At 41.5% G+C, this 24,849-nt stretch overlaps 1 pseudogene; it reads right to left on the bottom strand.

Moving 5' to 3' along the window:
• Positions 1–17,747: 17,747 nt before the first annotated feature.
• On the bottom strand, positions 17,748–20,574 carry LOC100974720 (prohibitin-2-like; annotated as a pseudogene).
• Between the last annotated feature and the right edge of the window lie 4,275 nt (positions 20,575–24,849).

The following is a 24,849-nucleotide window of genomic DNA, read 5'->3' as shown; positions in this document are numbered from 1 at the left end:
GCTGTATGAGGTGTCAGTCGGCCCCTACTAGGAGGTGTCTCCAAGTTAGGCTACACGGTGTTCAGGGACCTACTTGAGGGGGCAGTCTGTCCATTCTCAGAATTCAAACACCATGCTGGGAGAACTACTGCTCTCTTCAGAGCTGTCAGATAGGGACGTTTAAGTCTACAGAAGTTTCTGCTGCCTTTTGTTCAGCTATGCCCTGCTCCCAGAGGTGTAGTCTACAGAGGCAGGTGGGCCTCCTTAAGCTGTTGTGGGCTCCACCCAGCTAGAGCTTCCTGGTTGCTTTGTTTACCTACTCAAGCCTCAGCAATGGTGGACACCCCTCCCCCAGCCAGGCTTGCCACCTCGCAGTTTGATCTCAGACTAGCAGTGAGCAAGGCTCTGTGGGCATGGGACCCACTGAGCCACGCGTGGGATATAATGTCCTGGTGTGCCGTTTGCTAAGACCATTGGAAAAGCACAGTGTTTAGGTGGCGGTGTCCCAATTTTCCTAGTACAGTCTGTCATGACTTCCCTTGATTAGGAAAGGGAAATCCCCTGACCCCTTCCACTTCCTGGGTGAGGCGACGCCCCACCCTGCTTTGGCTCGCCTCTGTGGGCTGCAACCACTTTCTGACTAGTCCCAAGGAGATGAACCAGGTACCTCAGTTGGAAATGCAGAAATCACCTGTCTTCTGTGTTGATCATGCTGGGAGCTGCAGACCAAAGCTGTTCCTATTTGCCATCTTGGAATGGACCCTTGTTAGTTTTCCTTCTAACAGTCAGGTTTCTCACCTGCAGGACTGTTGGAGTTTGCTGGAGGTCTACTCCAGACCCTGTTTGCCTGGGTATCACCAGCAGAGGCTGCAGAACAGCAAACATTGCAGAACAACAAATATTGCTGCCTGATCCTTCCTCTGGAAGCTTTGTTTCAGAGGGGCACCTGCCTATATGAGGTGTCTGTCAGCCCCTACTGGGAGGTGTCTGTCATCCCCTACTGGGAGGTGTCTCCCAGTTAGGCTACATGGGGGTCAGGGACCCACTTCAGGAGTCAGTCTGTCCATTCTCAGAGCTCAAACACCATGCTGGGAGAACTGCTGCTCTCTGCAGCACTGTCAGGCAGGGACCTTTAAGTCTGCAGAAGCTGTCTGCTACCTTTTGTTCAGCTATGGCCTGCCCACAAAAGTGGAGTCTATAGAGGCAGATGCCTTGCTGAGCTGCGGTGGGCTCCACCCAGTTCAAGCTTCTCAGCTGCTTTGTTTACCTACTCAAGCCTCAGCAATGGCAGATGCCCCTTCCCAAGCCAGGCTTCTGCCTTGCAGTTTGATCTCAGACTGCTGTGCTAGCAGCAAGCAAGGCTCCATGGGTGTTGGACCCATGAAGCCAGGCACGGGAGAGAATCTTCTTGTCTGCCAGTTGCTAAGACCTTGGGAAAAGTGCAGTATTTGGGCGGCAGTGTCCAGTTTTTCCAGATACAGTCTGTCACGGCTTCCCTTGGCTAGGAAAGAGAAATCCCCTGACCCCTTGTGCTTCCTGGGTGAGGCGACACCCTGCCCTGCTGTGGCTCACCCTCTGTGGGCTGCAACCACTGTCCAACCAGTCCTAATGAGATAAATTGGGTACCTCAGTTGGAAATGCAGAAATCACCCATCTTCTGTGTCGATCATGCTGGGTGCTGCAGACTGGAGCTGTTCCTATTCAGCCATCTTGGAATGGATCCACCCATCTTGGAACGGATCCTCCACAAGTTCTAATTCATTTGTGGGAGCTAAACATGTGGGTCTCATGTTGATAGAGAGTAAATTTATGGGTACTAGAGGCTGGGAAGGGTGATTAAAGAAGGGGATGAAGAGATGTTGATTAATGGGTAAACAAATACAGTTAGATAAAACGTATAAGACCTAGTGATCAATAGTTCAGCAGGGTGACTATAGGTAAAAATAACCTATGGCATCTTTCAAAATAGTTAGAAGAGAATTAGAATGTTCCCAGCATAAAGAAAAGATAAATGTTTGAGGATATCCCAATTACCTGATTTGATCATTGTATATTATATGAATGTATGAAAATATCACATGTACCATATAAATATGTACAACTATTATGTATCAATTAAAAATGAAAAAATAGGCATTCATAATTTTGTTTGATTTTGGATAAAGTGGTTTTGGAAGAAGCATAAGAAAATAATGAATTTGTTTGCTTCCGGGGAGGAGAGCCATGGCTGGGTTACTGGCATCAAGAGGAAAATTTATACCAAACTGTTTATATTTTGTACCTTTTGAAATTTAAACTATGTAATTTAAATATTTATTTTTAAAAATATATATGCAATTATAATTAGATGCCACTTTTATTGTTCTATCTTTTTTGGAACAATGCTTCTTTAATTGGGACCTACAGAGAAGACTTAAGACGAGTTAGTCAAAATGCAAGAAAAAAAGCATATTGCTGATGTTCTCAGGTGGCCCAGGAAGGACAGATTAGGGCTCACTCTTAAGAACTTATTTAATTCTCTTCTGGGAACTTCTCTGCTGCAGCTTGAAGCCTGGAAGCCAGCTGGGACATAAAATGCCTTCCCAGAAAGCATCCCCGAGAGAGATCACATATAATAATTGGCCTGGAGTCCCCCGTTCCTTACAACCTGTGCTCCTGTATCAGCCAGAGATGGTCAGCACTTGGCTTAATCATGTGAGCTGTTTTTCTATTTGTGTCGAGAATGAATAGAGTAACTGATGAGATTGAGGTCTTGTACTGGAGTCTGAGAAATGTTAAGAAACCAGTATTCTTGGTGTGGATTTAAAGGAATGCCCTTACAGGCTTTCCCTTCTCTTAGGAAAGCATCTTTCATATTCCCAGGATCCTGGACTCTGCTGTTTCTATCTTGGAGGGCTTGATGCAGACATGTGCAAATTAGCAGGCCCAGGTAAACAGAGAAGATCAGTATGAAGCTTGAAGAAATAAAGAAAAAAAATTCTACATCAACCACTAGGGCTAATTACATGGCCTCCATACTTCCTTCTGCCCTTGTCTTTAAAAAATCCGTTACACATTTCTACAAAGGAATAACTATAATTATGACAGGGAAAATATAATTTCAAAGACATTTTAAATAAAAGAAGGAAGCTTTTCTTTGAAATTTGCTGGAATAGGCTTTAATTGTGCCTTGGGAACCACCAAAGCAATTAATCAGGTAATGTATCTGATTTTAGGCATTTGTGGAAGTAGTTTTGATTTAAAAAGAGATCTTTTTTCTTAGAGCCTTGATCTTTGTTAACATTAAGTGAATAGAAATGGAGGGGTGTGAAGAATTTAAAAAAAGCAAAAGTTTTGCGGCAAGGCCTTAAAAATATAAACAAAACATCATCAATCTTCATTGTGTCAGCAAATTGACAAAATTCAAATTTCTCTAGAAGCTGTCAGGGGATGGTTCCTGTCTGCTCACTTGCTGGGAGATGTTTTCAAACTGATTAACTCCCATTTACCAGAAAGGAATTGCTTTCTCACAAGCATGGAAACCTCAGAAGTTGCAAAGGGCTTGGTAGGGAAATGATATTATGTCTGTGGATGACTAAGTATATGGCTTCAGAATCTCTCCCCTTTAAATCTTCCTCATAGAATTTGGAGCTGAGAAGCATTTGAAAGAAATAATTTTATTTGTAGCCTAAAATTTTCAGGGTAGCTGCAGCTATTTTGTATTTTATAAAATCGCTGCCATCTCACTACAGTCTTTAAAAAGACTCTATAATATAGAAACAATTTCTTTTTAAATCTGTACCCCTGAACACTCCATGCATTTAGAGGTATGACACAGATCCACTGTAATATTCAAAATAGATAACCAAGCACATGATAAAAGAAATAATTGCAGCTAACAGTTATTAAGTATTCAATATATGCCAAGCATTATGAAGAAGGATATAGTAGTTTGGTGCAAAAGTAATTGCAGCTTTGGCTATTAAAAGTAATAGAGTATTTTGCCATTAAAAGTACATAGGGGACATCTGGATCAAGATGGCTGAATAGAAATAGCTCCGGTCTGCAGTTCCCAGCAAGATCAATGCAGAAGGCAGGTGATTTCTGCATTTCCAACTGAGGTGCCTGATTCATCTCATTGGGGCTGGTTGGACAGTGGGTGCAGCCCACGGAGGGCAAGCTGAAGCAGGGTGGGGTGTCACCTCACCCAGGAAACACAAGGGGTCAGGGAATTTTCTCCCCTACCCAAAGGAAGCCGTGAGGGACTGAGCCTGAGGAAATGGGTACCCAGATATTGCGCTTGTCCCATGGTCTTTGCAACCCACAGACCAGGAGAGTCCCTGCAGTGCCTACCCTACCAGGGCCCTGGGTTTCAAGCACAAAACTGGGCAGCCATTTGGGCAGACACTGAACTAGCTACAAGAGTTTTTGTTTTTCCATACCCCAGTGGTGCCTGGAATGCCAGTGAGACAGAATCATTTGTTCCCCTGGAAAGGGGTGCTGAAGCCAGGGAGTCAAGTGGTCTGGCTCAGCGGGTCCCACCCCCATGGAGCCCAGCGAACTAAGATCCACTGGCTTGAAATTCTCACTGCCAGCACAGCAGCAGTCTGAGATCAACCTGGGATGCTTGAGCTTGGTGGGGGGAGGGGTGTGCCCCATTGCTGAGGCTTCAGTAGGCGGTTTTATGCTCACAGTGTAAACAAAGACACCAGGAAGTTCGAACTGGGCAGAATCCATTGCAGCTCAGCAAGGCTACTGTGGCCGGACTGCCAGATTTCTCCTCTCTGGGTAGGGCATCTCTGCAAAAAAGGTAGCAGCCCCAGTCAGGGACTTATAGATAAAACCCCCATCTACCTGGGACAGAGCACCTGGGGGATGGGGCAGCTGTGGGCACAGCTTCAGCAGACATAAAGGTCTCTGCCTGATGGCTCTGAAGAAAGCAGCAGACCTCCGAGCACAGTGTTTGAGCTCTGCTAAGGGTCAGACTGTCTCCTCAAGTAGGTCCTTGACCCCCGTGTATCCTGACTAGGTGAAACCTCCCAGTTGGGGCTGACAGACGTCTCATACAGGAGAGCTCTGGGTGGCATCTGGCAGGTGCTCCTCTGGGACGAAGCTTCCAGAGGAAAGAACAGGCATCAGTTTTTGCTGTTCTGCAGCCTCTGCTGGGGATACTCAGGAAAACAGGATCTGGAGTGGACCTCCAGCGAACTCCAGCAGACCTGCAGTGGAGAGGCGTGACTGTTAGAAGGAAAACTAACAAATGGAAAGGAATAGCACATCCATTCAAAGACCTCATCCAAAGATCACCAACATCAAAGACCAAAGGTAGATAAATCCACAAAGATGGGGAGAAACTAGTGCAAACAGTCTGAAATTTGCAAAAACCAGAAAGCCCCTTCTCCTCCAAATGATCAAAACTCCTTGCCAGCAAGGTAACAAAACTGGATGGAGAATGAGTTTCATGAATTGACAGAAGTAGGCTTCAGAAGGCGGGTAATAACAAACTCCTCCGAGCTAAAGGAGCATTTTCTAGCCCAAGGCAAGGAAGCTAAGAAACTTGAAAAAAGGTGGGACGAATTGCTAATAGACTAACCAGTTTAGAGAAGAACATAAACGACCTGATGGAGGTGAAAAACACAGCATGAGAACTTTGTGAAGCATACAGAAGTGTCAATAGCTGAACAGATCAAGTGGGAAAAAGGATATCAGTGATTGAAGATCAACTTACTGAAATAAAGCGAGAAGATAAGATTAGAGAAAAAAGAATAAAAAGGAACGAACAAAACCTCCAAGAAATAGGGGACTTTTCTTGAGAAAAGACCAAATCTACATTTGATTGGGGTACTTGAAATTGATGGGGAGAATGGAACCAAGTTGGAAAACACTCTTCAGGATATTATCCAGGAGAACTTCCCCAACCTAGCAAGACAGGCCAATATTCAAATTCAGGAAATACAGAGAACACCACAAAGATACTCCTCGAGAAGAGCAACCCCAAGACACACAATCATCAGATTCACCAAGGTTGAAATGAAGGAAATAATGTTAAGGGCAGCCAGAGAGAAAAGTCAGGTTACCTACAAAGGGAAGCCCATCAGACTAACAGCAGATCTGTCAGCAGAAACCCTACAAGCCAGAAGAGAGTGTGGGCCAATATTCAACATTCTGAAAGAAAATAATTTTCAACCCAGCATTTCATATCCAGCCAAACTAAGCTTCATAAGTGAAGGAGAAATAAAATCCTTTACAGACAAGCAAATGCTGAGAGATTTTGTCACCACCAGGCCTTCCTTACAAGAAGCACTGAAGGAAGCACTAAACATGGAAAGGAACAACTGGTACCAGCCACTGCAAAAACATACCAAATTGTAAAGAATATTGACTCTATGAGGAAACTGCATCAACTAATGGGCAACACAACCAGCTAGCATCATAACGACAGGATAAAATCTACACATAACAATATTAACCTTAAATGTAAATGGGCTAAATGCCCCAATTAAAAGATACAGACTGGCAAATTGGATAAAGAGTCAAGACCCATCAGTGTGCCATATTCAGAGACCCATCTTATGTGCAAAGACACACGGAGGCTCAAAATAAAGGGATGGAGGAATATTTACCAAGCAAATGAAAATTAAAAAAAAGCAGGAGCTGCAATCCTAATCTCTGATAAAACAGACTTTAAACCAACAAAGATCAGAAGAGACAAAGAAGGCCATTACATAGTCGTAAAGGGATCAATGCAGCAAGAAGAGCTAACTATCTTAAATATATATGCACCCAATACAGGAGTACCCAGATTCATAAAGCAAGTTCTTAGAGACCTCCAAAGAGACTTAGACTCCCACACAATAATAGTGGGAGACTTTAACATCCCACTGTCAATATTAGACAGATCAACAAGACAGAAAATTAACAAGAATATTCAGGACTTAAAAAGTGGACCTAATAGACATCTACAGAACTCTCCACCCCAAATCAATAGAATATACATTCTTATCAGCTCCTCATCACACTTATTCTAAAATTGACCATATAATTTGTAGTAAAACACTCCTCAGCAAATGCAAAAGAACAGAAATAATAACAAACAGTCTCTCAGACCACAGTGCAATCAAAGTAGAACTAAGAATTAAGAAACTCACTCCAAACTGCACAACTACATGGAAACTTAACCACCTGTTCCTGAATCACTATTGGGTAAATAACGAAATGAAGGCAGAAATAAAGATGTTCTTTGAAACCAATGAGAATGAAGACTCAACATACCAGAATCTCTGGGACACATTTAAAGTAGTGTGTAGAGGGAAATTTAAAGCACTAAATGCCCACAAGAGAAAGCAGGAAAGATCTAAAATTGACACCCTAACATCACAATTAAAAAAACTAGAGAAGGAAGAGTAAACAAATTCTAAAGCTAGCAGAAGACAAGAAATAACTAACATCAGAGCAGAACTGAAGGAGATAGAGACACGAAAAGCCATTCAAAAAACTAATGAATCCAGGAGCTGGTTTTTTGAAAAGATCAACAAAATAGACCACTAGCCAGACTAATAAAGATGAAGATACAGAAGAATAAAATAAACGGATATAGGGGTTATCACCACTGATCCCACGGAAATACAAACTACCATCAGAGAATATATAAACCCCTCTATGCAAATAAACTAGAAAATCTAGAAGAAATGGATAGATTCCTGGACACATACACCCTCCAAGTCTAAACCAGGAAGAAGTCGAATCCATGAATAGACCAACAACAAGTTCTGAAATTGAGGCAGTAATTAATAGCCTACCAACTGAAAAAGTCCAGTACCAGACAGATTCATAGCCGAATTCTACCAGAGGTACAAAGAGGAACTGGTACCAATCCTTTTGAAACTATTCCAAACAATAGAAAAAGAGGGAATCCTCCCTAACTCATTTTATGAGGCCAGCATCATCCTGATACCAACACCTGGCAGAGACACAACAAAAAGAAAATTTCAGGCCAATATCCCTGATGAACATTGACGCAAAAATCCTCAATAAAATACTGACAAACTGAATCCAGCAGCACATCAAAAAGCTTACCCACCATGATCGAGTCAGCTTTATCCCTGAGATGCAAGGCTGGTTCAATCTATGCAAATCGATAAATGTAATCCATTGCATAAACAGAACCAAAGACAAAAACCACATGATTATCTCAACAGATGCAGAAACGGCCTTCGACAAAATTCAACAGCACTTCATGCTAAAAACTCTCAATAAACTAGGTATTGATGGAACGTATCTCAAAATAATAAGAGCTATTTATGACAAACTCACAGCCAATATGATACTGAATAGACAAAAACTGTAAGCATTCCCTTTGAAAACTGGCAGAATAAAAGGATGCCCTCTCTCACCACTTCTATTCAACATAGTTTGGAAGTTCTGGCCAGGGCAATCAGGCAAGACAAAGAAATAAAGAGTATACAAATAGGAAGAGAGGAAGTCAATTGTCTCTGTTTGCAGATGACATGATTTTATATTTAGAAAACCCCATTGTCTCAGCCCAAAATCTCCTAAAGCTGATAAGCAATTTCAGAAAAGTCTCAGGATATAAAATCAATGTGCAAAAATCACAATCATTCCTATACACCAATAACAGAGAGCCAAATGGTGAATGAACTCCCATTCACATTTGCTACTAAGACAATAAGATATCTAGGAATACAACTTACAAGGGATGTGAAGGACCTCTTCAACGAGAACTAGAAACCACTGCTCAAGGAAATAAGAGAGGACACAAACAAATGGAAAAACATTCCAGGCTCACGGATAAAAAGAATCAATATAGTGAAAAAGCAATTTATAGATTCAATGCTATCCCTATCAAGCTATCACTGACTTTCTTCACAGAATTGGAAAAAATTACTTTAAACTTCATATGGAACCCCAAAAAAGAGCCCACATAGCCAAGACAATCCTCAGTAAAAAGAACAAAGCTGGAGGCATCACACTACCTGACTTCAAACTATACTACAGGGCTTCAGTAACCAAAACAACATGGTACTGGTATCAAAACAGAGAGCTAGACCAATGGAACAGAACAGAGGCCTCAGAAATAACACCATACATCTACAACCATCTGATCCTTGACAAACCGGACACAAACAAGCAATGGGGAAAAGATTCCCTATTGAATAAATGGTGTTGGGAAAACTGGCTAGCCATGTTCAGAAAACTGAAACTGAATCCCTTTGCTTACACCTTATACAAAAATCAACTCGAGGTGAATTAAAAACTTAAACATAAGACCTAAAACCATAAAAATCCTAGAAGAAAACATGGGCAATACCATTCAGGACATAGGCATGGGTAAAGACTTCATGTCTAAAACACCAAAAGCAATGGCAACAAAAGCCAAAATCGACAAATGGGACCTAATTAAACTAAGCGCTTCTGCACAACAAAAGAAACTCTCATCAGAGTGAACAGGCAGCCCACAGAATGGTAGAAACTTCTTGCAGTCTATCCATCTGACAAAAGGCTAATATCCAGAATCTACAAGGAAGTTAAACACATTTACAAGAAAAAAAAAAACCTCATCAAAAAGTGAGCAAAGGATATGAACAGATACTTCTCAAAAGAAGACATTTATGCAGCCAACAAACATATGAAAAAATGCTCATCATCACTGGTCATTAGAGAAATGCAAATCAAAACCACAATGATATATCATCTCACACCAGTTAGAATGGCGATCATTAAAAAGTCAGGAAACAACAGATGCTGGAGAGGATGTGGAGAAATAGGGACGCTTTTACACTGTTGGTGGGAGTGCAAATTAGGTCAACCATTGTGGAAGATAGTGTGGCAATTCCTCAAGGATCTAGAACTAGAAATACCATTCGACCCAGCAATACTGTTACTGGCTACATACCCAAAGGATTATAAATCATGCTACTATAAAGACACATGCACACGTATGTTTATTGCAGCAGTATTCACAATAGCAAAGACTTGGAACCAATCCAGATGTCCATTAATGATAGACTAGATGAAGAAAATGTGGCACATATACACTATGGAATACTATGCAGCCATAAAAAAGGATGGGTTCATGTCCTTTGCAGGGACACAGATGAAGCTGGAAACCATCATTCTCAGCAAACTATCATAAGAACAGAAAACCAAACACTGCATGTTCTCACTCATAAGTGGGAGTTGAACAATGAGAACACATGGACACAAGGGGAGGAATATCACACAGGGACTAGAGGCACCTGCCACCATGTTCAGCTTCTATTTAAATTTTTTTTTTTTTTTTTTTTTGTAGAGACAGGGTCTTGCAATGTTGCCCAGGCTGTTCCTGAATTCCTGGGCTCAAGTGATCCTCCTGCCTTGGCCTTCCAAAGTGCTGGGATAATAGGCATGAGCCATCGTGCCCAGCCAGAAGGGTGGGGGCTAGGGGAGGGATAGCATTTGGAGCAATACCTAATGCAGTTGATGGGTTGATGGGTACAGCAAACCACCATGGCACATGTATACCTATGCAACAAAACTGCACATGCTTCACATGTATCCCAGAACTTAAGTAAAATTTAAAAAAAAAAGTACATAGAGGCTGGGTGCAGTGGCTCATGCCTGTAATCCCAGCACTTTGGGAGGCTGAGGTGGGTGAATCACGAGGTCAGCAGATCAAAACCATGCTGGCCAACATGGTGAAACCCCATCTCTACTAAAAATACAAAAATTATCCAGGCATGGTGACACGCGCCTGTAGTCGCAGCTACTTGGGAGGCTGAGGCAGGAGAATCGCTTGAACCCGGGAGGTGGAGATTGCAGTGAGCTGAGATTGCACCTCCGCACTCCAGCCTGGGGATGGAGCGAGACTCCGTCTCAAAAAATATATAAATAAAATAAAAAGTACATAGACTATTTTGTTAAATCATCCCTAGTTCACTAAGAAATAAATATTAAGTTTATCACACAATTTTTATTTCGACTAGAACTAAAGCTCTCAAATTCCTGGCCCTTCTCTTCAAAAGTGTCTTCATCAAAAATACTGACAAATCCTTCCTTAATGCTACCCCCATGCCATTGCCAGAAATAATTGACCCAAAGCCTTTCATCCTCGGCCTGAAGAAGTAAAAAAAAGCACTAGTTTTCCCCATGTGGAACTCAGTCACCATATGGCTGGCTATCTGCCCTCATAGAGGTTTATACTTGACATCAGCAATAGAGAGCATATCTAATCAGAGACTGCCAATCAGTGGGAGGAGGGTAGTAGATGACAGATATAAAGTTTTCTGGAGTCTCAAGGGGGTGACAGGATGAGGTGGCTCTTGTCTGCCACATCTCTGGTTGTTTACAAATGACTGGCCCCTCCATAACCTGCACTACAATGACAGATAGGAGACAGATACAGGTTATCAAATCTATTTCCAGACAAGGAGCTTGAATTGCTTGCCAACTTCACCTGCTACCCAGGACTTTGCATTTCAATGTTTTTTAACGAGACAGAGAACTTTCTATTTTATTTTATTTTAATTAATTTTTGAGACATGGTCTTGCTGTATCACCTAGGCTGGAGTACAGTGGTGTGATCATGGCTTAGTGCAGTCTTCACTTCCTGGGCTCAAATGATCCTCCCATCTAAGTCTCCTAAGTAGCTGGGACTAGACACACCTGCCACCATGTCCAGCTTCTATTTAAATTTTTTTTTTTTTTTTTTTTTTTAGAGACAGGGTCTTGCAATGTTGCCCAGGCTGGTCCTGAATTCCTGGGCTCAAGTGATCCTCCTGCCTTGGCCTTCCAAAGTGCTGGGATAATGGGCATGAGCCATCGTGCCCAGCCAGAAAACTTTTTAAACCTTTGGTTCAAATTTTATTACTATCTCTTCAGTTTAATTAGCTGCAAAAAATGAATAATGTATAAGCAAAACCTGGAAAGAGCTGCAGAGTCCAAGAGGCTTAGGCTTAAAAATATTAAAAATCTAGATTTTATCAGATACATAACTGAAAATTTTAAAAAGCAGTGATAATATAAAATAGCAGGTCCCAGTAACTTCTTCAAGTTTTATCTTCTTCAAAAGTTGACTCATTTTGCCTTATTCTTGGAAGCCTCATCAAAATCCTCCCTAAGATCTGGGACTTCATCCTCATCATCATCTACAGCAGCAAATGCTTTCTATCCCCTAGATTATTTGGGCAGAATAACTTGTCAGTCTCCCTTAACTAGTCATATTGTCTGTACCAAGCTGGTTTAAGACGCTGGGCAGCATTTATCTCAGCTGCTTTGTCTCAGCATGGGCTGTAATAGTAGTGGTCACTGCTACAGATGCCTGACCTAGAGCATTGCTAAAGTACATCACCATTCTTTGGTTTGTACACATATTCCCCTCTTCAGTATCAGAAATATTGTTGACCTCTACCTTCTTTAAGGAGAACCAAACTTTTAATTATTTGCTATAGATGTTCTATGAACCATCTTCTTTCTGCTAGCAATTATTTTTTCACTGCTGCACACTTATGATTCTAGTTCGGCAAGTTTCTCCCAGTTCATGATGCTTACTTTCATCTTATTGGAATTAAAAGAGACTGAGAGGAGCTCTAGGCCTGGCACTCAGGAGTCTCGAGCAGAACAGCTGAGATTAGGTGCACATATGCAGGAATACAAGATGGCAGCTAGAGGCCTCCTTGCTTTTCTGATTCTGCAGTTCATAACTCCAGAGCTTGGCCATTGAATTCTAGTGACTTTGCTGGGCTTATTTCCATAGCTGTCAGCTTATATTTCTCCCCTGTTGCTGAGCTCTTTTATATCCTCAAGTGATCTGAAGATGGCAGGCTGAGCCCATGAGCCTACTTTCCTTCTCATCTTAAATTCCATGAAATAAGAATGGAAAGAAACTATTTTTCAAAAAATTTCAACAATGATGCTGTCTAATAAAAGAACTTCGAGTAGTGGATTGAAAATGAAAGAATTTCTGAAAATCAGATATGTGGTGAAGTCAGATCTAGCTGCTCCCCACCCCATCACTCTACATATTCAGCCTTACACACACACACACACACACACACACAAAGGACAAATGTGCAAAAGAGAACTGTTCTGGAAGAGATCAGACAACTATTAGGAATCACCAAACATCTAGGAAAGCTAGAATCAGAAATGAGAAGCACCAACATTAAGCAAAAGAATAATTATCTACAGAAACAAACTCGATAGACTCCATGGAAGAAGTCAATAAATAATTATAGCTTTTTAAAATATTTAAGAGGTTATTAATTGCATCATCTGAAGCCAACTCTACAACAAGTCTTGGTGTCTGCAGTTTTGATTGTCAAAAATAATAAGTGAGGAAATTGATGGGGGGGATATGTAAGGTTGGAAATAAATGAGCTAAAGCCTGCGGTAAGATTGACATTAGCTTAAAAAACACATGAACAATACTACACAGATACACAGATACTTGGATTGACTGCATATTGGACCTATGGCTGCCTGGCAGCCAAAGTGAAGAGGGAAATAAAAGTTCTAGTTATGAAATAAAAATAAATATATGTTCAGAGGCAACAGAAGCACAGATCATAGTAAAACTGGAGAGAAGTTTTGTTTTTTTTTTTTTTAGATGGAGTTTCGCTCTTGTTGCCCAGGTTGGAGTGCAATTGCATGATCTCGGCTCACTGCAACCTCCGCCTCCTGGGTTCAAGCAATGCTCCTGCCTCAGCCTCCCAAGTAGCTGGGATTACAGGCATGTACCACTATGCCTGGCTAATTTTGTATTTTTAGTAGAGACCGGGTTTCTCCATGTTGGTCAGGCTGGTCTAGAACCCCCAACCTCGGGTGATCTGCCCACCTCAGCCTCCCCAAGAGATTTTCATAAAGCAAATATATTTATGAATATTCTTACTGTAAATAAACCAACTATTATCACAAGATTCATTGTTATATGTTCCTTAATATCAAACATTCTTGTTTTTTCCCTTTTCTATTTAGACATATATATATATATAAAGTTCAAAAAGTGCACTGATTATCAGAATGAACAGGCAACCTACAGAATGGGAGAAAAATTTTGCAATTTATCTACCTGACAAAGTGCTAATATCCAGAATCTACAAGAAACTAAAATTTACAAGAAAAAAACAAACAACTCCATCAAAAAGTGGATGAAGGATATGAACAGACACTTCTCAAAAAAAAAAGACATTTATGTGGCCAAAAAACATGAGAAAAAGCTTATCATCACTGGTCATTAGAGAAATGCAAATCAAAACCATAATACCATCTCACACCAGTTAGAATGGCTATCATTAAAAAGTCAGGAAACAACAGATGCTGGCGAGGATGTGGAAAAATAGGAACGCTTTTACACTGTTGATGGGAATGTGGAAGACAGTGTGGTGATTCCTCAAGGATCTAGAACCAGAAATACCATTTGACCCAGCAATCCCATTATTGGGTATATACTGAAAGGATTACAAATTATTCTGCTATAAAGACACATGCACACGTATGTTTATTGCAGCACTATTCACAATAGCAAAGACTTGGAATCAACCCAAATGTCCATTAATGATAGACTGGATAAAGAAAATGTGGCACGTATACACCATGGAATACTATGCAGCCATAAAAAATGATGAGTTCATGTCCTTTGCAGGGACATGAATGAAGCTGGAAACCATCATTCTCAGCAAACTAACACAGGAACAGAAAACCAAACACTGCATGTTCTCACTCGTAAGTGGGAGTTGAACAAGGAGAACATATGGGCACAGGGAGGGAAACATCACACACTGGGGTCTGTCGGGGGTTGGGGGGCAAGGGGAGGGAGAACATTAGGAGAAATACCTAATGTAGATGATGGATTGATGGGTGCAGCAAACCACCATGGCACGTGTATACCTATGTAACAAAGCTGTATGTTCTACACGTGCATTCCAGAAATTAAAGTATAAAAAAGTAATAATAATAAAAAAAGAAAGTTGAATATTGGCCCCCACTCTCTTCTGGCTTGCAGGGTTTCTGCAGAGAGATCTGCTGTTAGTCTGATGGGCTTCCCTTTGTAGGTAATCTGATGTTTCTCTCTGGCTGCCCTTAACATTTTTTTCTTCATTTTGACCTTGGAGATTCTGATAATTGTGTGTCTTGGGATTGCTCTTCTAGAGGAGTGTCTTAGTGGTGTTCTCTGTATTTCCTGAATTTGAATGTTGGCCTGTCTTGCTAGGCTGGGGAAATTCTCCTGGATATATCCTGAAGCGTGTTTTCCAACTTGGTTCTATTCTCCCCGTCACTTTCAGGGACCCCAATCAATCGTAGTTTGGGTCTTTTTGCAAGAAAAGTCCTCTATTTCTTGAAGGCTTTGTTCGTTCCTTTTCCATCTTTTTTCTCTAATCTTGTCTTCCCGCCTCATTTCAGTAAGTTGATCTTTAACCTCTGGTATCCTTTCTTCCACTTGATCGAATCGGCTATTGATACTTGTGTATGCTTCACAAAGTTTTCGTGCTGTGTTTTTTCAGCTCCATCATGTCATTTATGTTCTTCTCTAAACTGGTTTTTCCAGTTGGCAGTTCCTTTCACCTTTTTTCAAGGTTCTTAGCTTCCTTGCGTTGGGTTAGAACATGCTCCTTTAGCTCAGAGGAGTCTGTTTTACTCACCTTCTGAAGCGTACTTCTGTCAATTAGTCAAACTCATTCTCTTTCCAGTTTTGTGCCTTTACTGGAGTGGAGTTGCGATCATTTGGAGGAGAAGAGGTATTCTGGTTCTTGGAATTTTCAGCCTTTTTGCACTGGTTTTTCCCTCATATTAGTGGATTTATCTACCTTTGATCTTTGAGGTTGATGACCTTTGGATGGGGTTTCTGTGTGTGGGTCCTTTTTATTGATGTTATTGCTTTCTGTGTTAGTTTTTCTTCTAACAGTCAGGCCCCTCTTCTGCAGGTCTGCTGTAGTTTGCTGGAGGTCCACTCCGGACCCTATCTGCCTGGGTATTACCAGCAGAGGCTGCAGAACAGCAAGGATTGCTGCCTGCTTTTTCCTCTGGAAGCTTTGTCCCAGAGGGGCACCAGCCTGATGCCAGCCACAGCGCTCCTGTATGAGGTTTCTGTCAACCCCTTTCGGAAGGTCTCTCCCAGCCAGAAGGCACAGGGGTCACGGACCCACTTCAGGAGGCAGTCTGTTCTTCAGCAGAGCTAGAGTGCTGTCCTGGTAGTACCCTCCTTGTCAGGATCCACTGTTCTCTTCAGAGCCGGCAGGCGGAAACATTTAAGTCCCTGAAACTGCACCCACAGCTGCTCCTTCCCCCAGGTCCTCTGTCCCTGTGCGGTGGGAGTTTTATCTATAAGTCCCTGGCTGGGGCTGCTGCCTTTCTTTCAGAGATGTCCTGCCCAGTGAAGAGGAATCTAGAGAAGGAGTCTGGCCACAGCTGCTTTGCTGCACTGTGTTGAGTTCTGCCCATTCTGAACTTCCAGGCCTTTTTAATACTGTCAGGGGAAAACTGCCTACTCAAGCCTCAGTAATTGCAGAAGCCCCTCCCCCCACCAAGCTCGAGCATCCTAGGTCAGCTTCAGACTGCTGGGCTGGCAGTGAGAATTTCAAGCCAGTGGTTCTTAGCTTGCTGAGCTCTGTGGGAGTGGGACTCGCTGAGTGAGACCACTTGGCTTTCTGTCTTCAACCCTCCTTCCGGGAGAGTAAATGGTTCTGTCTCGCTGAGGTTCCAGGTGCCACTGAGGTACAAAAAACATAAAAAAAAAAACTCCTGCATCTAGCTTCGTGTCTGCCCAAACAGCCACCCAGTTTTGTGCTTCAAACCCAGGGCCCTGGTGATGTAGACACGCGAGGGAATCTCCTGGTCTGTGGATTGCAAAAACCTTAGGAAAAGCATAGTATCTGGGCTGGATAGCACAGTCCCTCATGGCTTCCCTTGTCTGGGAAAAGGAGGCCTACACCCTGTTCCCTGCACTTCCCCAGTGTGGTGATACCCCACCCTGCTTCTGCTCACCCTCTGTGGGCTGTACCTACTGCCTAACCAGTCTGCGATGAACAGGCTACCTCAGTTGGAAAGGCAGAAATCACCTGCCTTCTGTGTTGGTCTTGCTGGGAACTGCAGACTGGAGCTGTTCCTATTCAGCCATCTTGCCAGCAGATCTCAATTAGGGAATTTTTCTTAAATTAATTTCTCAAATACATTTTCTAGGTTGTTTACTTTTACTCTTTCTTTCTCAGGAATGCCAATAATTCATAGGTTTGGTCACTTTACATAATACCATATTTCTCAAAGACTTTGCTCATTTTTATAATCAGTTTTTCTTTATTTTTGTTAGATTGGGTTAAAAAGACCAGTCTTCAAGCTCTGAAATTCTTTCTTCTGCTTGGTCCAGTCCATTGATAAAGCTTTCAATTAATTATATTTTGACATTCCTTAAGTGAGTTTTTCAATTCCAGAAACTCTGATTGATTTTCTTTTAGGATGTTTATCTCTATTTCCTGGATTGATTTAGAAGTTTCTTTGTGTTGTTTTTTTTTTTAAGTAATAAAAATGTATTGAGAATTCCTAGGTTAGTGGTTATCTCCTCCCAGTCTTGAGGGAGGAAACAACACTGTAGGAAATCATTGAGGAATCACACACTGTCACAACACCCCTGGCCAACACAGGGAGGAGGAAAGTAATTCCACAGAAAAAGGGCTGATCTTCAGTCTTTCTTTATTCAGGAGGAGTTGGGAGGATAGCTTCAGGTACAAGGAAGTTTCACATGGTACTGGGGCAGGGTGGGGCTGTGCTGGGTTCCTAACTGGGTTCTCAAAAACTGGAGAAGCAGATTCACTTTCTCTTTGGGGGTAAAATTCTTGGTTACCAGGCTAATTTCTTACCCTTAATGAGGCTGCCTTTATTTCCCCAGATGAAAGTCTAATCCTGTAGGTTCAGCACAAGATTGTCATCAGTGAGACAAATATGATTCTATGATGTGATTGTCTTGGAGATGTTCTGGGCTGCCTAATCTTGTGAATTTTGATGTAGCCAGGGTTCTTGCTCAGTGCTTCCCCAAGCATCTTAGCAGCCTCAGCTTCACACTTGGCCTGGGCAATCTTTTGCTGGTGTTCTGGTTTTGCTTTTTCTACCAAGAACTGGGCCTGCTGGGCCTCCTGCTGGACCACTTGTTTGGCCTCTACAGTAGCTGTGTACTCTCAGCTAAAGCTCAGCTCTGTGATGGCTACATCATCCAAGATAAGACTGAAGTCCTTGGCCCTCTCTGGCAGCTCCCATTGAATCAACAGGGATACCTGGGCCCACTGGGTAATCAGCTATGAGGCATTGAACTTGGGCACCACACTCTTGAGTACTCTTTTGACAATGGATGGCAACACTTATTCTTTGTTGTCTAGCCCTAGGTGCTTGTGCATGCTAGGAAGCTCCTGAACATTGGGTTGAGACACCATGTACAGGGATATGTTCACCATCTGCACGTCTTTTGAGCCTGTTAGGGAGGAAATTTTTCAAGGTCCGGCCAGAATGTCATCGTTGATGGGGTACCGAGACCAGGGAATCCTGAAATGAAGTCTTTGGCCAGGATAGTGTCTTGGTGCATGCCACCGATATAATTGAAGAAGATGGCTGTGTTTGCCTTCCATGGTGAACTTGGATTTGGGGACACCATAGGCCACAGTACTAGCCCCTAGCAGCAGCTTCAGTGCCATGACCATGTCCCAGGAGTCAGTATGCAGCCATTCCTCTAAGTCCTTCAAGTTCTGGACCATGTCTGATTCTGAGGCTATTGCGCCAGAGGTCATAAGGGAGTGCCAGCTCACTACTACCCAACTCCAGTTTAGGGATTGCACCCTTCACATGAGGGTTCAGGTCGGTAATGCTGGCAGGAGAACGGTGTATTGATTTTCAACCTTGCCTTGCATCTCAATGAGCTTCCTTGCAATCCATGCTTTACATTCTTTATCTGTCATTTCCATGTTTCCATTTTGGCTATGGACCATTGCTGGAGAGCTATTGTAATCATTTGATAGTATCACTACATTCAGATTTTTCATGGTGCTAGAATTCTTGCTCTGGTTCCTTCTCATCTGGAGATGCTAGCACTGCTAATTTTTGTAATTATTTTCACGCAGGTAGGATTTTTTCTTTTTTTTTCTATCCTTTTATCAGCTGGACATTACCATGAAGGCTGTTTGCCGGTGTTTTCTTCTCTGGGATCTGGGTTGTTCTTTAAGATTCTGGTGGATTACCATTTGCTTCTTGAATTAAAGCTCACAGACTTGATCTTTATGTACTATCTTGCTATTTGCAAGTGGCTGAGGCATGCTGAATGCCTCTAATCTGCCAATCTTGGGAAAAAACAAACAAACGACTACTTCTTGATTTCTACAGTTTGTTAGAGAAGGATCTCAGTGACCTGTGAGTCAGTATCAATGACTCCCAAGTTAGAACATTAAACTATTCCTTCCTCTCGTCATCCTTTAAAAAGCATTTTGCCCCTTTAGACTGTCACCATGGTGTCCTGATTTTAGACAACACCCCACAGAAAATTTTTAAAAATCCAGCTCTCATTCATCTTGTAAAGGTAAGAAAGGTGGTGGATGGGGAGGGAAAGAGGAGAGAGGGAGAGGGACAGAGAAGAAGAGAAAGGGAGAGGGAGGGAGAGGGAGGGAGGTGGGGGGAGAGAGAGAAAGAGAGAGAGAGAAAGAGAGAGTCTTGCAAACGATCTTGCTAAACTACATGCCCAGTTTTGCGGAAAAAAACTAGAGCACTTCTTTCCCCAAGAGTCAATGGACAACAGAGGGAATGCTTTAAAAGACTTTGTAATGTGTCTTTTTTTTTTTTTTTCTGAGATAAGAGTCTCACTCTGTCACCCAGGCTGGAGTTCAGTGGCACGATCTTGGCTCACTGCAAGCTCTGCCTCCTGGGTTAATGCCATTCTCCTGCCTCAGCTTCCTGAGTAGCTGGGACTACAGGTGCCCACCACCACACCCAGCTAATTTTTTTGTATTTTTAGTAGGGACAGGGTTTCACCATGTTAGCCAGGATGGTCTCAGTCTCCTCACCTCGTGATCCGCCCGCCTCGGTCTCCCAAAGTGCTCAGATTACAGGCAAGATTTGAGTTTGTTTTGATGACTAATTTGTCTTCTAATTCTATTCAACTTCTATGAAAACAGGAGGAAAATAAAAAGAAAATATGTAAACCTGGGTATGTTTTAGTTGGAGTACTGGCAGCTTTCAAAATTCCAGAGTAAAATTGTGATGTTTCAGATTTTCACTGCTAGTGATTCTAGGGCACAGACAAAATGGAGGAAAGCAAACCAACAAAAAAACCCAGGGGGTGACCTTTATTCTGAGAAGCTGTTAAGCCCCACATGTTGAATTTTACAATTGCCAATCTCCCCAGTCTTCCAACCATCAAAAGACCTATTTACAATCAAGGGAATATTCAACATCTTTTATTAATTCACTTCCTAGCTAGGGCTCAGCAAAATGCATGCTGGAGGCTCAGGTGCTGATTCATGGCAGAAGGGAAGAGGCTTGATTCCATACAAAGAAACTGACCAGGCTGAAGGCTGTGTCCTTTACACAGCTAATATTCTACTCTACTGTGTCCAACTCAATGGACTGCTGGCATTCTAATTATTTGGGTCTGAAGACTTGGCCACTTAGGTAAAATTTTAGACAGGATTTCTTTTAAATGGAGTAGATGGTCAGACATTTGAATATGGCAGCAGAAGCCTAGGAAGTAGAGCACCCCAGTTTCGGTGGGCAGAGGGGTATGGCTCCATGTAATTGGTCCACTTATAACAAGATGCCAGTGATTAGCTGGTAAGTACTAGAACAATATTCAGAGGAGAGTTCTGAGGCCGCGTCCAAGAAGGTCACTTCAGGATCTGGCTATAGTATCAATAGGTAACCTTGGTTCAGGGTGATAGTCAAAGACTAAGTAATCTAGCAGAAAGCTGGAGTTGAAAAGGACACTTGGGTGTCTAGAGTCTAGATTCTAGACTTCAGTGTGGGCACACCTGATGCCAAATCTATGGTTGTGAGATCCATTCCACACTCTACGACCTGCTGGGCTAAAACTGTTGAAACAAAATACTGTGTAGTTCAGGACTGAGTGAGGAGTAACCTGGATAGATCCTGGCGGGTAGAAAGCCCAAGTAATTCCAGCTAGAGGGGCTTGGGCAGCTACGGGCTGAGATGATGTTTTCCCTGACTAAATACTTTGAGATGGTAAAGGAATGTCAACTAAGCTACCCCAGAGCATAAGCAATAGGGTGCCTATGCTCTGTCAGACACATGGATTTTCTGACTTGATCAACCCCTACTCCACACAACATCCTCAGCCATATGTGCTATTGTTACTAAGATGAGGAAACTGAGACTTAGAGAAGGGAGATGATAGGTGTAGGATGACACAGCTAGGAAATGACAGAAAATGCTTCAGTGTTCAAAGTTGAACAGTTTGATTCCAGAATGTGCACAGCTAACTGCTATGCATACTCCCTCCTATTTGCTGGGACAACGTTGGTGAGCACAGAGCAAAAAGTTGCCCATCCCTCTTGTGCTGATGAAGAGCCACCCCTCTCACCACCTATTATTTCAAACTAGGCATTTTCTTTAAAAAGAAAACAGCTTTATTGATATATCATTAATATGACATTGAATTCATCCATTTAAAGTGTACAGTTCAATAGTTTCTAGGATAGGCACAGATATGCAAAACCATCATCACAGTAAATTTTAGAACATTTTGATTACTTCAAAAAGAAACTCTCATCTTTTAGCTATATCTCCCAATCCCCATCTCATTCCTCACCCTTAGCCTTAAGCAACAACGAATTCACATTTTATATCTATAAATTGACTTGTTCTGGACCCTCATATGAATTGAATCATATAATGTGTACACATTTGTGACTTTTTTTAACTTAGTATGTTTTCAAGTCTCATTTAAGTGGTAGCATGTATCAGTACTTTATTCTTTTTGATAACTGAGTACTATTTTATTGTAGAAATATATCACATTTTGTTTCTTTTTGGGTTGTTTCCACCTTTTGGCTATCACAAGTAATGCTACAATACATATTTGTGTACAAGTTTTTGTGTGAACACAAACAAAACATTTTATTTTCCTTGGAAGAGAAATGAAAACACCTAAGAGTAGAAAATACTTGGTCAGATGGTAACTCTAGGTTTAATTGATGAATGGCCAGACTGTTTCACAGTGGCTGCACCATTTTACATTCCCACCAGCAATGCATGAGGTTCCAATTTTTCCACATCCTCACCAACACTTATTATCTTTCTTCTTAATCCTAGCCATCCTAGTGGGTGTGAAGTGATACCTCATGGTGTTGATGTGCATTTCCCTGATGACTAAGGGTGTTGAACATCGTTTCACTCATGTGCTTATTAGCCACCTGGAGAAATGGATATTTAGATCATTTTAAAAATTGATCTTAATAAACATTTCTGTCATTTTATTAAGCTTAATATAGTATTGATACAAGTCCCTTAGATATATAATTTGCAAATGTTTTCTTCCATTTAGTGGGTTGCCTTTTTATTTTATTGATGGTGTCCTTTGCAGCACGCAAGTTTTTAATTGTGATGAAGTCTTATTTATTTTTTCTTTTGTTGTGTATGACTTCTATTTCATATCTAAGGATACTTTGCCAAATCCAAGTCACGATTTTCTCCTATATGTTCTTCTAATTTTATAGTTTTAGCTCCTACATTTAGGTCATTTATCCATATTGTTTAAATATCTATATACAGGGTATGTTACTTTTCCTGAGTTCTAAGAGAGTCCCTAAGGTTTTGTAAACAGCAGATACTAGCCGCATGCAGCAGTTCATGCCTGTAATTCCAGCACTTTGGGAGGCCAAGGCAGGAGGATTTCTTGAGCCTATGGATTTGAGACCAGCCTGGGCAACATAGTGAGACTTTGTCTCTACTAAAAATAAACAAAATTAGCCAGTGTGGTGGCATGTGCCTGTGATCCCAGCTACTTGTGAGGCTGAAGTGGGATGATCGCCTGGGCCCAGGAAATTGAGGCTGCAGTGGGTCATGATCATGCCACCAAACTCCAAATATAGCTGATACTATATTCTCCTTTGAACACTAGAGCAATTTATAAGATGATGATTTCTCATATACTGGAGTTTGGTTAGGACCTCAAGAAAAAGATAAATAATAAAGCCGAGGTGGGCATATCACCTGAGGTCAGGAGTTTGAGACCAGCCTGGCCAACATAGTGAAACTCCATCTGTACTAAATACAAAAATTAGCTGGGCATGGTGGCGGGCACCTGTAAATCCAGCTACTTGGGATGCTCAGGCAGGAGAATCACTTGAACCCAGGAGGCAGAGGTTGCAGTGAGCTGGGTGAGATCACACCACTGCACTCCTGACTGGGTGACAGAGTGAGACTATGTCTCAAAAAAAAAAAAAAAGAAAAAAAAAAAAAAAAGAAAGTAGAGCAGCTCTCTGTCTTTCACACTACTATTTGTGTTTATTTTGAAATACACTTGCAACCACTTGACTACTGAATTTAGCATAATGGAGGTATATAATATGGTGAAGAGCTATAATTGTGTTTTCTCTAATGCACAGTTTGAGATACAAGAACATTTTAAAATTTTATTATGAGGTTTTATTTATTATTTTTCAAACAATTTAAGAGTTTGATAAAATATTTAAGAAGAGCTGGGTAATCAACCCAGCACACCATGCACCTAAAGTGAGTTCAACTCAAATAAATACAGTATTTTTTTTGACAAATGACCTCTGCCTGCAAGATTTGTCAACTTAATGTGGAACAGCTCTACAGGAGCAAGGTAGTAGTCCTGTTTCACAATTTTTTGGACTTTTCACTGTAGGCTAAGGGAAGTATGGAGAGGAATATATTTCATTTCCAAGGGGAGATTAAGGGAAAAAATGAGTTTGTTTTAGGTTGACAGTGTATGACTCAAAAACTTAAGCTAAAAAATGATAAAAGCAATAAAAACAAAAATTTTACTTGAAACTACAATTGTGGAAATTAACTCTGGCCAGTGAAGAACTAAAAGAATCCTTTAGAGTTAACTGAATTTGTTCAACTATAAACCATAAAATGACTTCTCATATCATAAACTAATTCCAAAAGGGCCAGAGTCATCTTGGAGTTTTAAGGGGATCTCCACAGATTAACTGATTTAGGTGGGATTTGGAAATATGAAATATTATTACTAAAATATGTACTGAGTAATGTACCTGAAAATCCCAAACAAGTGATATTTAAGTGGTAAAATGTCTATTTAGTGCTGGAGTAGATATAGGTGGTAAGGGAGAGATAAGGGTCAATGGTGACATCTGGATTTCTAGATTGCAGTGCCATTCCTCAAGATATGGGAGAGGACCTGTGCCATAGACTGAGTGTTTGTGTCCCTCCAAAATTCATATGTTGAAAACCTAATCACCAATGTGATCATATTAGGAGATAGGGCCTTTGGGAGGTGATTAGATTATGATAGACGAGACCTCATGAATGCAATTAGTGCCCTTTTAAACGAGACCCAAGAATGCTGCCTTTTCCCCTTCTACCATGTGAGGAAAAAGCAAGAAAGCATCTTCTGTGAACCAGCAAGGGGACCCTCACCAGACATCAAACCTGCCAGCACCATGGTCTTAGACTTCTCAGCCTCCAGAACTGTAAGAAATAAAATTCTGTTATTTATAAGGTATCCAGTTTATTTATTTGTTATAGCAGCCTGGACAGACTGAGAAAACCTGTCTGGGGAGAAATGACCATGAAATTTATTGGATTTGATATGAATTTTAAACATTGAAGAAGAAATATGTGGGGAACCTGTGTATCTGGAACTCAGAAGAGGGTTTTTTAGCTGGGAATATGTCTAGGAGTCCCATTACGAAGATAAAA

The sequence above is a fragment of the Pan paniscus genome, chromosome 8 (assembly GCF_029289425.2).
Source record: "Pan paniscus chromosome 8, NHGRI_mPanPan1-v2.0_pri, whole genome shotgun sequence".
NCBI classification, from domain to species: domain Eukaryota; kingdom Metazoa; phylum Chordata; class Mammalia; order Primates; family Hominidae; genus Pan; species Pan paniscus.
The sequence above is the reverse complement of the archived record's forward strand: the minus strand, read 5'-3'. Positions and strand labels throughout refer to the sequence as shown.